A 13,202-nucleotide genomic window follows, 5' to 3' on the forward strand; every position below is an offset into this window, starting at 1 on the left:
AACACACAAACAAACAAAAAACAAAAGAAACAGTTTAGCCTTAAGCTGAGGCTTCTGCTGGACACAACCAAGATTGAGAAAGACGTGTAAATGACATTTTTTGCAGTGTAACTCAGTTTATCTAAAGTCCTGTTGGGGTCCCACTACAGTCTTCTTGCAGCTCACCAGGATTAGTAGCCCCCATATGAGGAGACACTTTACTGGGATGGTATGTGGCCTCCTCCCTGCCTGGGGGCCTGAGAGAAGACTGGCAGGCTTCCTACCACTCAAGCATCCAGAGTGTTTTGCAGAGGGGTGGGAGGCAGAGAAGCCTTCTTGGAGGAGGCAGGATCCAGTGGAGCCCTGATGGGTGGAGAGGAGCTGGAGGGCTTCCCAGGTACATGTGTGGGACCACAGCTGGGACCGAGCAGGGAGGTGAGTATTAATATGGCAAGCACACTCAGACTGGGTGGTGGTGGAAGTTGGATGGGGTTAGACTGTGAAGGAAGCCACCACTGGTTGGTTGGTTGGTTGGTTGGTTGGTTTTGTTTTTGAGACGGAGTCTCGCTCTGTTGCCCAAGCTGGAATGCAGTGGTGTGATCTCGGCTCACTGCAACCTCCACCTTCTGGGTTTAAGCGATTCTTTGCCTCAGTCTCCCGAGTACCTAGGATTACAAGTGTGTGCCACCACGCCTGGCTAATTTTTGTATTTTTAGTAGAGACGGGGTTTCGCCATGTTGCCCAGGCTGGTCTCAAACTCCTAGCCTTAAGTGATCCACCTGCCTCTGCCTCCCAAAGTGCTGGGATTACAGGCCTGAGTCACCGCACCTAGCCTCACCACTGGCTTTTGAGCAGGAGAGTATCTTGGTAGTGAGTTTCAGGATCAGGAGTGCAGGGCTAAGTAACAGGCACTAACTTAATCCCCAACTGAAGCACAGCACAGTGAGGCTGGTACAGACCCAGGCTGGAAAATAGAGGGGCTGTGGGGTAGGCAGGGCCTCCTCCTGAGCCCTGAGAACAGCCAGCTGGGCTCACATTCAGCATGAGGAAGGAGGAGGTTGGCATGGCAATCCTAGCGGTAGCTGGGTGACCTCAGAAAGGAAGGGCCTGGAGGTCAAGGTCTGGATCATGATCAAAGAAAACAGAAGTGCCAAGAAGGTCCAAGGCTTGTCCAAGTCACCCAGAGGGAGTGTAGCCCAGGAGTCAGGACACAGGTGCACTGGTGTCCCTGCAAAGCCTTCACCGTGCAGCTGGCGTGGGGACCTGCCTGCCCTCCAAGGAGCAGCTCCCTCCTGCTTCCGCAGAGGCACTTGTACTACCTGTGAGGTGTGCTTGGGCTGATGCGGGAAGGGTCCCAGTGAGGCAGAGAGGAGGGAGACCGTGTTAGGACCTGTCTGGTTTCTGCCTTTTGCTGCCTCTCCATCTTTCCGCCAGGGCTGGAAGAGAACATTCCTGAGTCACAGTTTTCCCAGGAGTCTGGATGGGGCCCAGGCAAGAGAGAGCACCATCTCCCCATTACCAACACACGCACTGTCTCTCTCTACCCCCACACACCTCTTGGCTTTCCCTTAGAGCTCTTCAGAGGGTATGGCTGATGCAGTTCGGGCCTATCCAGACCCCTGGCTCAGGGAGAAGCTGGCCAGCTTTCCAGCCCCACGTTTTCTGGGCTCTGTGGCCAGGGAGGCCCCTCTCCACCAGGCTCTGCCACTTGGTAACTTTGGGCCAGGCCCTGGTCCTTTCTGGGCTTCAGATCCTTCATCTGTGAAATATGATGGCTTCATAGAGTGCTTCCAGTGACTTTGCCAGCCTTACCTTTTGTAAGCCCCACACTACCCTGCAAGGTGCTACTGTCATTATCTCCATTTTACAGAGGGGAAACAGGTTCAGAGAGCGTGAGTGGCTTGCCCCAAGTCACCCACCCAGCAAGTGGTGGGCTTGGTACTTGAACCCAGGCAGTCTGACCCAGCTCCTGCCTGAGGTCCTTGCCATCACCGATATGCCATCGATTGTCAAATCAGGCAGGGATCATTTTCCCTTTTCTATAGGTGGGAAAACTTGAGCCCCAGAGGGGCGACATCTCTTGCCTAAGGATGCGGAGCTCAGGTGGGTCTTGAGCACTGCGTAAGGCCATTTTGCCATGTCCTCGAGCACCTCCACAGAGAAGCCACCACCCCAGGAAGTGCTGCAGGCTCTACGGGGTGATACCATCAAAGGGTGACCAGGGCATGACCACCGGCTTGGAGGAAGCAAAGAGGATGCTGTTAGTGAAAGGAGAAGTGAAGTGAGAGTGTGATGCCTGGGCCTGGGGTGGAGGGAGCAGAGAGAAGTGCAGTGGGGGTGCAGGTGTGGGGCGAAGGGAGAGGCCATCCACAGACGCCTCCCAACTTCCCCTTCTTCCTGCAGAAGCAACAAGACAGCAGCCGAGACAGCAGCTGAGACAGTAGCTGAGACGGCAGCGGCAGCTTCACAGGTCAGCCTCCTCTGGGCCTCTCCCCACTCTGCCCTGCCCAGTTCTCTGTCCTTATCCACAGGCCCCTCAGTGGGTACTGGGCATACCCACACCTAGGTGGGCACAGGCCTGGGGACATCCTGGGTGAGCAAGCTGGGGACCCACCCTCCTTCCCTTTCTGGTTGGCAGCTCCACATCTGGGGGAATGTAGAGAACTATGCTTTTGGAAGGAGGGGCGATTTAAATTAAGAAGTGGTTAGGCATGGGGCTTGAATCTTAGCTTCCCCACGAGGTCTGGGACAAGTGAAGGGTGGTTTCTTTTCTGGACCTCAGTTTCTCATCTATAAAATGGGGTGAGTCTGGGAACCTGCACTGTGGATGGTTGTCAGGGGCTCAGTAGAGGGCCTGGCACATACTTTGTGCTTGGCAGACTGGAGCAGGTGCAGCTCCTTTCAGAGCGACCTAGACTGGATCCTGGGGACAGCATGTCTCAGGGAAATGGCCCTGCTGCTGGCTTGGTCACAGACTTCCTGTTGGGCTCCGGGGGGGGCCTTTCTTTCCCAGCCTGTGAAATGGGGTCACTAATAGCATCTCTTAGGGCTTTTTTTTTTATTTTTAGAATCTTGTTCTGTTGCCCAGACTGAAATGCAATGGCGTGATCTCAGCTCACTGCAACCTCCACTTCCCAGGTTCAAGCGATTCTCCTGCCTTAGCCTCCTGAGTAGCTGGGATTACAGGCGCCAGCCGCAATGCCTGGCTAATTTTCATAATTTTAGTAGAGGTGGGATTTCACCATGTTGGTCAGGCTGGTCTCGAACTCCTGATCTCAGGTGATCCATCTGCTTTTCCCTCCCAAAGTGCTGGGATTACAGGTGTGAGCCACTGCACCTGGCCTCTTAGGGCTTTTTTTTTTTTTGCAGAGACCACAGGTTGGTTGATTCCTCACCCAGGCCAGAGGCAGGGGCTCCAGACTGTGGTTGGCAGGGGCAGGTGGGGCTGTGTGTGGAGAATGGCTGGCTCAGTAGGCCCTCATGCTGCTGGGGAGAGGTGGGCTTCTGGGGTGCGTGGTCAGCTGCAGGGAGGAAGGCAGGGTTTCCCAAACCTTGTGCTCAGATGTGTTCCTGACCAAGGACTTTGGCCAGAGCCCTGGACCTGGCTCAGAGCCTGATTCCAGTAGAGGATCAGGGAAATTGTTGTTGGAGTTTCTCTTTCTGGGAAATAGGTTTCCTTGGCCTCATTTTACGGATGAGAAAACCTGAGACACAGAGAGGTCAAGTGCCTTGTCCGGTGTCACTCAGCCTAGGCACTGAATACTGGCACTGGTTATCAGATTCTCATCTTCCAAAGGCTCTGTCCTGTGCTCCACAGCTCGTCATTTGTCTATTGGCCTAAATAGAGTGTTACTTGTCTACACAGCAACTCAGCTGCCCAACCATCTTTGGGAGGCTGCAGTGTGCAGGGGTAGCGCCCTGGACCCTGGAGGCCTGGGTTTGAGTCCCAGCTTGCCCACTGGCCTGCTGTAGAACTCAAGCAGGCTCCTCTGTGCAGTATTCAGTTTCCCCACCATCAACTGGAACCATTCTGGAAGTCAGGTAAGGAAGGGATTGCTATTTCCTAGAAGGCCCCAAATAATGAATTGCAGGGTGGAAAACGAAATGACTCGGCGTGTGAGATGATGGTGAAGGGATGTGGAGGGGAATTTGGAGGTTGCAAGCAGAAGTGAAGACCGTGGTTTGCTCCTGGGAAAGGGGGTGGAAACCACAGCTTCTATCTGGAGTGCCTGGGGGAGGTATCACTTCTGCTTTGGCCTCAATTTCTTCAGTTGTGTAGTAGGGTCAGGCTTGTCTTCCCTCAGTGCCTGCCTGGAACCAGTGTGGGTAAGAGCCTGGTCTTAGGGTCCACACCCTGCAGGTCAAATCCATCTATCTGACTGGACCTCAGTTTCACCAACAGTATAGTGAAGGGGCAGACAAGTTGGCCCAAGATCCTTTCTGTGCTATCAGGTCCTCCACTACTGGGCCTCAGTTATCTCTCCTAAATGATTTCCTTCAGTAGCTCAGTAGCTTCTTTTGCCTCCCCAAATCTTTTTTGTTTTTTTGTTTTTTTTTTTTTTAGACAGAGTCTCCCTCTGTCACCCAGGCTGGAGTGCTGGAGTGCAGTGTCACAATCACGGCTCCCAGGCCCAAGTAATCCTCCCATCTCAGCCTCCTGAGTAGCTGGGACCACAGGCTCATGCCACCATGCTGGGTTAGGATTTTTAATGTTTAATTTTGTAGAGATGGGGTCTCCTTATGTTGCTCTGGCTGGTCTCAAACTCCTGGGCTCAAGTGATCCTCCTGCTTCAGCCTCCCAAAGTGCTGGGATTAAGGCATGAGCCACCGCACCCGGCTCCCCCAAATCTTGTCCTTTGTCTTTTCTCTGAGGTTCTGAGAGGGTAAGTAAATAACACAGCCAAATAAATAACCAAATAGCCAAATAAATAAGAACCCAGCCTTCTGTGACTCCAGAGTCTCTATTTCATATTTAAAATAAACATATATATTAAAAAATTATGTTAAGAAAAATGGGTGACCACCTGGAGAAAAAATGAAATTGGATTTATATTTCCCACTGTACCCCATTATCAATGCAAATGGACTGGAGATTTCAATTTGAAAAATGAATCTATAAAAGGACTGGAAGAAACGGGTAGATTCCTTCATGACATTGGAGTAGAGACCGGGCTTGGTGGCTTCCTCCTGTGATCCCAGCCCTTTGGGAGGTTGAGACGGGAGGAGGGAGGATCGCTTGAGCCCAGGTGTTTGAGACCAGCCTGGGCAACATGCTGAAACCACGTCTCTACAAAAATAAAAACATTAGCTGGGTGTGGATGTTCCAGTTGATACAAAAGTGCCCCAGTTGATACAAAAAGTTGTATACTCTACATACTATTCTGCATTTTGCTTTTTCACTTGAAAATACATCTTGGAGAGCTTTCCATGTCAATAAGAGGAGAGCTTCCACTTTGTCATCTGCATATTCTAATGTTGTAGAGATAAGCTACAGTTTATTTAACTAGTCCCCTATTCATAGACATTTGTGCTGGTTCTATTTATTTGCTCTTACAAACAATGTCGCTATGCTTATATTATTTCTCACATGTGTGAGTTCACCATTTATTTATTTTTATTTTTTGAGACGGAGTCTTGCTCTGTCACCCAGACTGGAGTGCAGTGGTATGATCTCTGCTCACTTCAACCTCCACCTCATGGGTTCAAGCCATTCTCCTGACTCAGCCTCCCGAGTAGCTGGGATTACAGGCGTGCTCCACTGCGCCTGGCTAATTTTTGTATTTTTAGTAGAGACAGGGTTTCACTATGTTGGCCAGGCTGGTCTTGAACTCCTGACCTCAGGTGATCCTCCTGCCTCGGCCTCCCAAAGTGCTGGGATTACAGGCATAAGCCACCACGCACGGCTCTATTTATTTATTTCTGATACAGGGTCTCACTCTGTCACACAAGCTGGAGTGCAGTGACACCATGATAGCTTACTGAAACCTCAAACTCCTGGGCTCACGTGATCCTCTCACCTCAGCCTGCCAAGCAACTGAAACTACCAGGTGCGTGGCACCACACTCAGCTAATGTTTTTGATTTTTAGTAGAGTCAAGATCTTGCTATGTCACTCAGGCTGGTCTCGAATTCCTGAGCTCAAATCTTCCTCCCGCTTTGGCCTACCAAAGCGCTGAGATTACAGGTATGAGCTACCACGCTCCGCCATTTGCCCATTTTTATATTGGGTTCGACTTTTCCTTATCAATTTCTAGAAGCATTTTACGTAATAGGAAAATCAGCTCTTGTCTGTTATACATAGATAAAAGTATTATATGCAAATAGTTTTCCTAATCTGACATTTGTCTTTTAGCATTACATATGGCCTTCTTTTGGCCAGGTAGAAGTGTCTTTTTAAACAATTTTTTTTGTTTGTTTTTTTCTAAGATGGAGTCTTGCTCAGCTGCCCAGGCTGGAGTGCAATGGTACGATACCAGCTCACTGCAAGCTCTGCCTCCCGGGTTCACACCTTTCTCCTGCCTCAGCCTCCCAAGTAGCTGGGACTACAGGCACCCGCCACCATGCCCAGCTAATTTTTTGTGTTTTTAGTAGAGACAGGGTTTCACCGTGTTAACCAGGAGGGTCTCGATCTCCTGATCTCGTGATCCACCCACTTCAGCCTCCCAGAGTGCTGGTATTACAGACGTGAGCCACCACGCCTGGCCTTAAATAATTTTTATGTAATAAAATGTATCTGTATTTTCTCTTTTGGCTTCTGGATTTTGAGTCATAGCTAGAAAAACCTTCCCCACTTCATTGTTTTCTTGTTTTGTTTCTGTTTTTTGTTTTTGAGACAGGGTTTTGATCTGTCACCCAGGCTGGAGTTTAGTGGCACAATCATAGCTCACTGAAGCCTCGACCTCCTGAGCTCAAGCGATCCTCCCACCTCAGCCTCCTGAGTAGCTGAGACTACAGGCATGTGCCACCAAGTCCAGCTAATTTTTTGTATTTTTTGTAGAGATAGGGGTCTTGCTGTGTTGCCCAGGGTGGTCTCGATCTCCTGGGCTCAAATGATCCTTCCGCCTTGGCCTCCCAAAGTGATGGGATTACAGGTGTGAGCCACTGCGCCTGGCCTGTCCAGATTTTGCATATAATAAAATATATGATTTTTTTTGCGACAATGGAATTAGATTGTTTTGCAATGTGCTTTCTGTCTTTTATGAGCAATATGTCACTATTATTTCTTCCGTATTGATAGTCACTTGGAGCATTTAAAAATCCTAACTATTAAAATATTTGTTTTTTTTGTTGTTGTTGTCATGAAGGTAATATGTTGTAAAAAAAATTAAACAATACAGCAAATATAGAAGGAAGTTTAAAAAGAAAAACCTCTCCCCTCAAAAAAACATTATTAACATTTTGGTGGCCATCCTTCTAGATCTCCCAATATGCTTCAGCATGCATACAAACATAATTTTTCGTAAATGAGATTTCATGTGTTATTTTCAACCTGCCCTTTCCACTCAGTGATATGCTGTGCTCTTCTTTTACTTAGCTTTATTTTTTTGTGTTATTTTTTTGAGACGGAGTCTCGCTCTGTCGCCAGGCTGGAGTGCAGTGGCGCGATCTTGGCTCACTGCAACCTCTGCCTACTGGGTTCAAGTGATTCTCCTGACTCCGCCTCCCAAGTAGCTGGGATTACAGGCGCCCACCACCAAACCCAGCTAATTTTTTTTTTTTTTTTTTTTTTTTTTGTATTTTTAGTGGAGATGGGGTTTCATCATGTTGACCAGGATGGTCTCAATCTCCTAACCTTGTGATCCGCCTGCCTTGGCCTCCCAGAGTGGTGGGATTACAGGCGTGAGCCACTGTGCCCAGCCTTTTTTTTTTTTTTTGGAGAAGAGTCTCACTCTGTCATCCTGGCTGGAGTGCAGATGTGCCATCATAGCTCACTGAAGTCTTGAACTCCTGGGCTCAAACAATCCTCTTGCCTCAGCCTCCTGAGTAGCTAGGATTACACATGTGCCAACATGCCTGGCTAATTTTTATATTTTCAGTAGAGATGGGGTTTTGCCATGTTGCCCAGGGTGGTCTTGAACTCCTGACCTCAAGTGATTTGCCCACCTAGGCCTCCCAATGTGCTGGAATTACAGGCATGAGCCACCACACCTGGCCTCAAAATTTTTTTTAGAGAAAGGGTCTCGCTATGTTGCCTAGGCTGGTCATTAACTCCTGGCCTCAAGCAATTCTCCTGTCTTAGTTTGGGATTACAGGTGCAAACCATGGTGCCCGGCTATACGCATCTTTTTTTTTTTTTTTTTGAAAGAATACACATAATTCTTAATAGTGAAATGACAATCTGTTACATATTTTAACTTTTAATTTTGAAAAAATTATAGGCCGGGCGCGGTGGCTCAAGCCTGTAATCCCAGCACTTTGGGAGGCCGAGACGGGCGGATCACGAGGTCAGGAGATCGAGACCATCCTGGCTAACACGATGAAACCCCGTCTCTACTAAAAAATACAAAAAACTAGCCGGGCGCGGTGGCGGGCGCCTGTAGTCCCAGCTACTCGGGAGGCTGAGGCAGGAGAATGGCGTAAACCCGGGAGGCGGAGCTTGCAGTGAGCTGAGATCCGGCCACTGCACTCCAGCCTGGGCGACAGAGCGAGACTCCGTCTCAAAAAAAAACAAAAAACAAAAAACAAAAAAAAAAAACGAAAAAATTATAAATGCACAGAAGGTTGCAAAAAATAGTACAGAAGGTTTTGTATACCCTTCACTTATTCTCCAGTAGTAACATCTTGCATGCCTACAGTGTAATATCAAAGCCAGGAAATTGTCTTTGGTATAGTTCACAGACTTCATTCTGTATTATAGACACTCATTTATGTGTGCTGGTTCTTTGGTAAGTGTGTTTTAACTTTATAAGAAACTGCCAGACCGTTTGCCTTGCAATTTCATGACATAAAATAAAAGATTCCTGTAAACAGCACCACAATCAAGACACAGAACTGTTCCATCGCCACAAGGATCCCTTGTGCAAGACCTTTAAAGAAACAGACTCCCCCTCCCTAACCCTTTGCAACCACTAATCTATTCTCCATCTCTATCATTTTGTCATTTCAAGACTGTTGCATAAATTGAATCACACAGCCGATTTTCAGATCGGCTTTTTTTTTTTTTTTGGCTCATGATAATTCCTTTAAGATCCGTCCAAGTTGTGTGTGTCAGTAGCTTTTTTTGAGAAATTCATTTTTTTAACTGCTGAGAATTGTATTTCAGAGGGTAAATGTATCACCATTTAACCATTTTCACCCACTTTGAGGCTATTATGAATAAAGCTGCGATGACTGTTCATATACAGGTTTTTGTGTGAATACGAGGTTTCATTTCTCTGGGATAAAAGCCCAAGAGTGCAATTATTGGGTCATATGATAGGTACATGTTTAGTTTTATAAGAAACTGTCGAACTGTTTTCCAGAATGGCACTGGAGTGTAATTTATTTATTCTTCTATTGATAGATGTTCACATAGCTTTCAACTTTTCTTTATTAACAATACTACTCTAAATATTCTTGTATGTGTATAATCCTGGCTTGCCCTGTTCTTTCCATAGGATAAATTCATAAGAATGAGTTTCCTGGCTCAAAGGATATTCAGAACATAAAGTTCGAATGTGTTGCTAAGCCGCCCCCTTGCAGATGGTGCTCAGATCTTAGACGGAGAGTGCGGGAATGTGCCTGTCCCCACAGACTCACTGGGTGCTATCATATTTCAGATTTTTGCAGATCCAGTGGTGGAAAAATGAAAACTCATGTTCTTAACTACTTTCCTCTGCCACTACCATCAAACAGGTGTTTTGAGTTTTGTGGCTCTCCCTCTTTGAAGCCTTGCAAGTTTTCATTGACTTTCTTTCTTCTAAGAGGAGGATCATCAGTTCTCTTGCCCTCCCTCCCCTATTTCCTCTTCTTCATCCTCTTAATATGTTTTTTAAGTTGGATTTCTAAAGTCTTGTCTATAGAGGTATACATACAATAAAATTCACCCTTTTGGAGAGCAGTTTGGTGCATTTTGACAGATGTGTACCGTCATGTATACATGTATATCACAATCAAAATATAGAACATTGTTGTCCCCTGAAAAGTTATCTTGGGCCCTTTTGTAGTTAATATCTTTTACCTTCTCCCTGGCAACTACTGATTTGTTCTCTGATCCAATAGTTTTGACTTTTCTAGATTCCACTTCCATGTTACATTCCCTCCAGGAGTGAATGAGACTTCCAGCTGTTCTGTATCCTCATAATACTTTGTATTACCAGTCATTTTAATCCTAGTCATTCTAGAAGGTGTGTAGTGATATCTCATTGTGGTTTTTATATGCATTTCTCTAATGACTAATGATATTGAGCATTTTTCATGTGCTTATTTGCATCTATAGGTTTTTTTTTTTTTTTTTTAAACATGTAGGTCCAGCTCTGTCACCCAGGCTGGAATGCAGTGGCATGATCTCAGCTCACTGCAGCCTCCTTCTCCTGGGTTGAAGCAATTCTCCTGCCTTAGACTCCCAAGTAGCTAGGATTACAGGCACCTGCTACCACACCTGGCTAATTGTTATTTTTTTATTTTTTTATTTTTTTGAGACGGAGTCTCGCTCTGTCGCCCAGGCTGGAGTGCAGTGGCCGGATCTCAGCTCACTGCAAGCTCCGCCTCCCGGGTTCGGGCCATTCTCCTGTCTCAGCCTCCTGAGTAGCTGGGACTACAGGCGCCCGCCACCTCGCCCGGCTAGTTTTTTGTATTTTTTAGTAGAGACGGGGTTTCACCGTGTTAGCCAGGATGGTCTCGATCTCCTGACCTAGTGATCCGCCCGTCTCGGCCTCCCAAAGTGCTGGGATTACAGGCTTGAGCCACCGCGCCCGGCCAATTGTTATTTTTTAATAGAGATAGGGGTTTCATCATGTTGGCCAGGCTGGTTTCGAACTCCTGACCTCAGGTGACCCACCTGCCTTGGCCTCCCAAAGTGCTGGGATTACAGGTGTGAGCCACCATGCCCAACCCATCTGTACATCTTCATTGGTATAGTGATTGTTCAAATCTTTTCCTATCTTTATTGGATAGTTTGTCCTGTTATTAGTTGTGTAAGGGTTCTTTATATAGTCCACATACAATTTTTAAAAAACATCAGATACGTGTTTGTAAATGTTTTCTCCCAGTCTGTGGCTTATCTTCTTATTTTCCTAACCATGACCTTCAAAAAGCAGAAGTTTTAATTTTGATGAAATTCAGTTTATCAGTTTTTTGTTGTTGTCGTTGCCATGGATCATGTTTTTGGTGTTGTTTCTAAGAAATCTTTGCATAACCTAAGTCAGAAGGATTTTCTTTTTTGTTTTTTTCAAGGAGTTTTACAGACATATCTTGGAGATATTGTGGGTTTGGTTTTAGACCACCACAGTAAAGCAAATATGGTAATAAAGTGAGTCACACAAATTGTTTGGTTTTCCAGTGCATATAAAAGTTATGCTTACGGTGGGTGCGGTGAGTCATGCCTGTAATCCCAGCACTTTGGGAGGCCGAGGCAGGCGGATCACGAGGTCAGGAGATCGAGACCATCCTGACCAACATGGTGAAACCCGTCTCTCCAAAAAATACAAAAATTAGCTGAGCATGGTGGTGTGTGCCTGTAATCCCATCTACTCGGGAGGCTGAGGCAGAAGAATCGCTTGAACCCAGGAGGCGGAGGCAGAGGTTGCCGTGAGCTGAGATCGTGCCACTGCATTCCAGCCTGGGCGACAGAGCGAGACTGTGTCTCACACACGAAAAAAGTTATGTTTACATTATACTGTAGTCTATTTAGTGTGCAAAAGCATTATGTCTAAAAATGTACATACCTTAATTAAAGGACACTTTATTGCTAAAAAATACTAACAATCTATCTGAGCCTTCAACAAATCACACACTTTTTGCTGGTGGAAGATCTTGCCTTGATGTTGATGGCTGCTGACTGATCAAGGTGGTGGTTGTTGAAGGTTGGGGTGGCTGGCTATTTCTTAAGACAGCAGTGAAGTTTGCCACATCAATTGACTCTTTCTTTCATAAGATGTTTCTCTGTAGCACGTGATGCTGTTTGATAGTATTTTACTCGCAGTAGAGCTTCATTCAAAATTGGAGTCAGTCCTCTCAAACCCTGCAGGGGCTTCATCCACTACATTTATTTAATATTCTGAATCTTTTGTGGTCATTTCCACAGTGTTCACCATATCTTCACCAGGAGTAGATTCCATTTCAAAAAACCACTCTTTGTTCATCTATGAGAAGTGACTCCTCATTCATTCAACTTTGATCATGAGACCGCAGCAAATCAGTCACATCTTCAGGATCCACTTCTAATTCTAGTTCTCGTTCTATTCTCATCACATCTGTAGTTACTTTCCCCACTGAAGTTTTGAACCCCTCAAAGTCATCCATGAAGCATGGAATCAACCTCTTCCAAACTCCTGTTAATGTTGATATTTTGACTTCCTCCCATGAATCACACATGTTCTTGCAGCATCTAGAAGGGTGAATCCTTTCCAGAAGATTTTCAATTGACTTTGCCCTGATCCATCAGAGAAGTCACTATTTATGACAACTATAGCCTTAGGAAATTTGTTTCCTAAATAATAAGACTTGACAGTCAAAATGACTCCTTGATCCATGGACTGCAGAATGGATGTTGTGTTAGCAGCACAAGAACAACATTAATCTCCTTGTACATCTCCGTCAGAACTCTTGGGTGACTAGGTACATTGTCAATGAGCAGCAATATTTTGAAATAAATTTTTTTTTTGAACAGTAGGTCTTAACAGTGGGTTTAAAATATTCAGGAAACCATGCTATAAATAGATTGCTGTCATCCAGGCTTTGTTATTCATTCGTAGAGCACAGGCAGAGTAGATTTAGCATAATTCTTAGGAGACTTAGGATTTTCAGGATGTTAAATGAGTATTGGCTTCCATTCGAAGTCACCAGCTGCATTACCTGCTAACAAGTGAATTAGCCTGTCCTTTGAAGCTTTGAAGCCAGGCATTGATTTCTTCTCTCTGGCTATGAAACTCTTAGATGGCATCTGCTTCCAATATGAGGCTATTTCATCCACACTGAAATGCTGTTGTTTAATGTAGCCACCCTCATGCATGATGTTAGCTAGTTCTTGTGGATAACTTGCTTCTCCATCAGCACTCGCTGTTTCACTTTGTACTGCTATGTCAT

At 46.1% G+C, this 13,202-nt stretch overlaps 1 protein-coding gene across 7 annotated transcripts in view; it reads left to right on the top strand.

Annotated features, from left to right (window-relative positions):
- The window catches only part of LOC105494021 (adhesion G protein-coupled receptor G5), a 44,632-nt gene that overhangs the window by 3,179 nt on the left and 28,251 nt on the right, over positions 1-13,202 (top strand). Inside the window, exons 1-2 of one of the 7 annotated variants that reach the window (XM_071084616.1) lie at positions 2,045-2,260; positions 2,383-2,449. The exons of 1 other annotated variant lie outside the window; for it this stretch is intronic. The gene's annotated coding sequence lies outside the window, so the exon portion shown is untranslated. 5 more of the 7 variants (XM_071084617.1, XM_011762082.3, XM_071084620.1 and 2 more) reach the window with 5 other exon arrangements.

This window comes from Macaca nemestrina, chromosome 18, assembly GCF_043159975.1.
Source record: "Macaca nemestrina isolate mMacNem1 chromosome 18, mMacNem.hap1, whole genome shotgun sequence".
NCBI classification, from domain to species: Eukaryota; Metazoa; Chordata; class Mammalia; order Primates; family Cercopithecidae; genus Macaca; species Macaca nemestrina.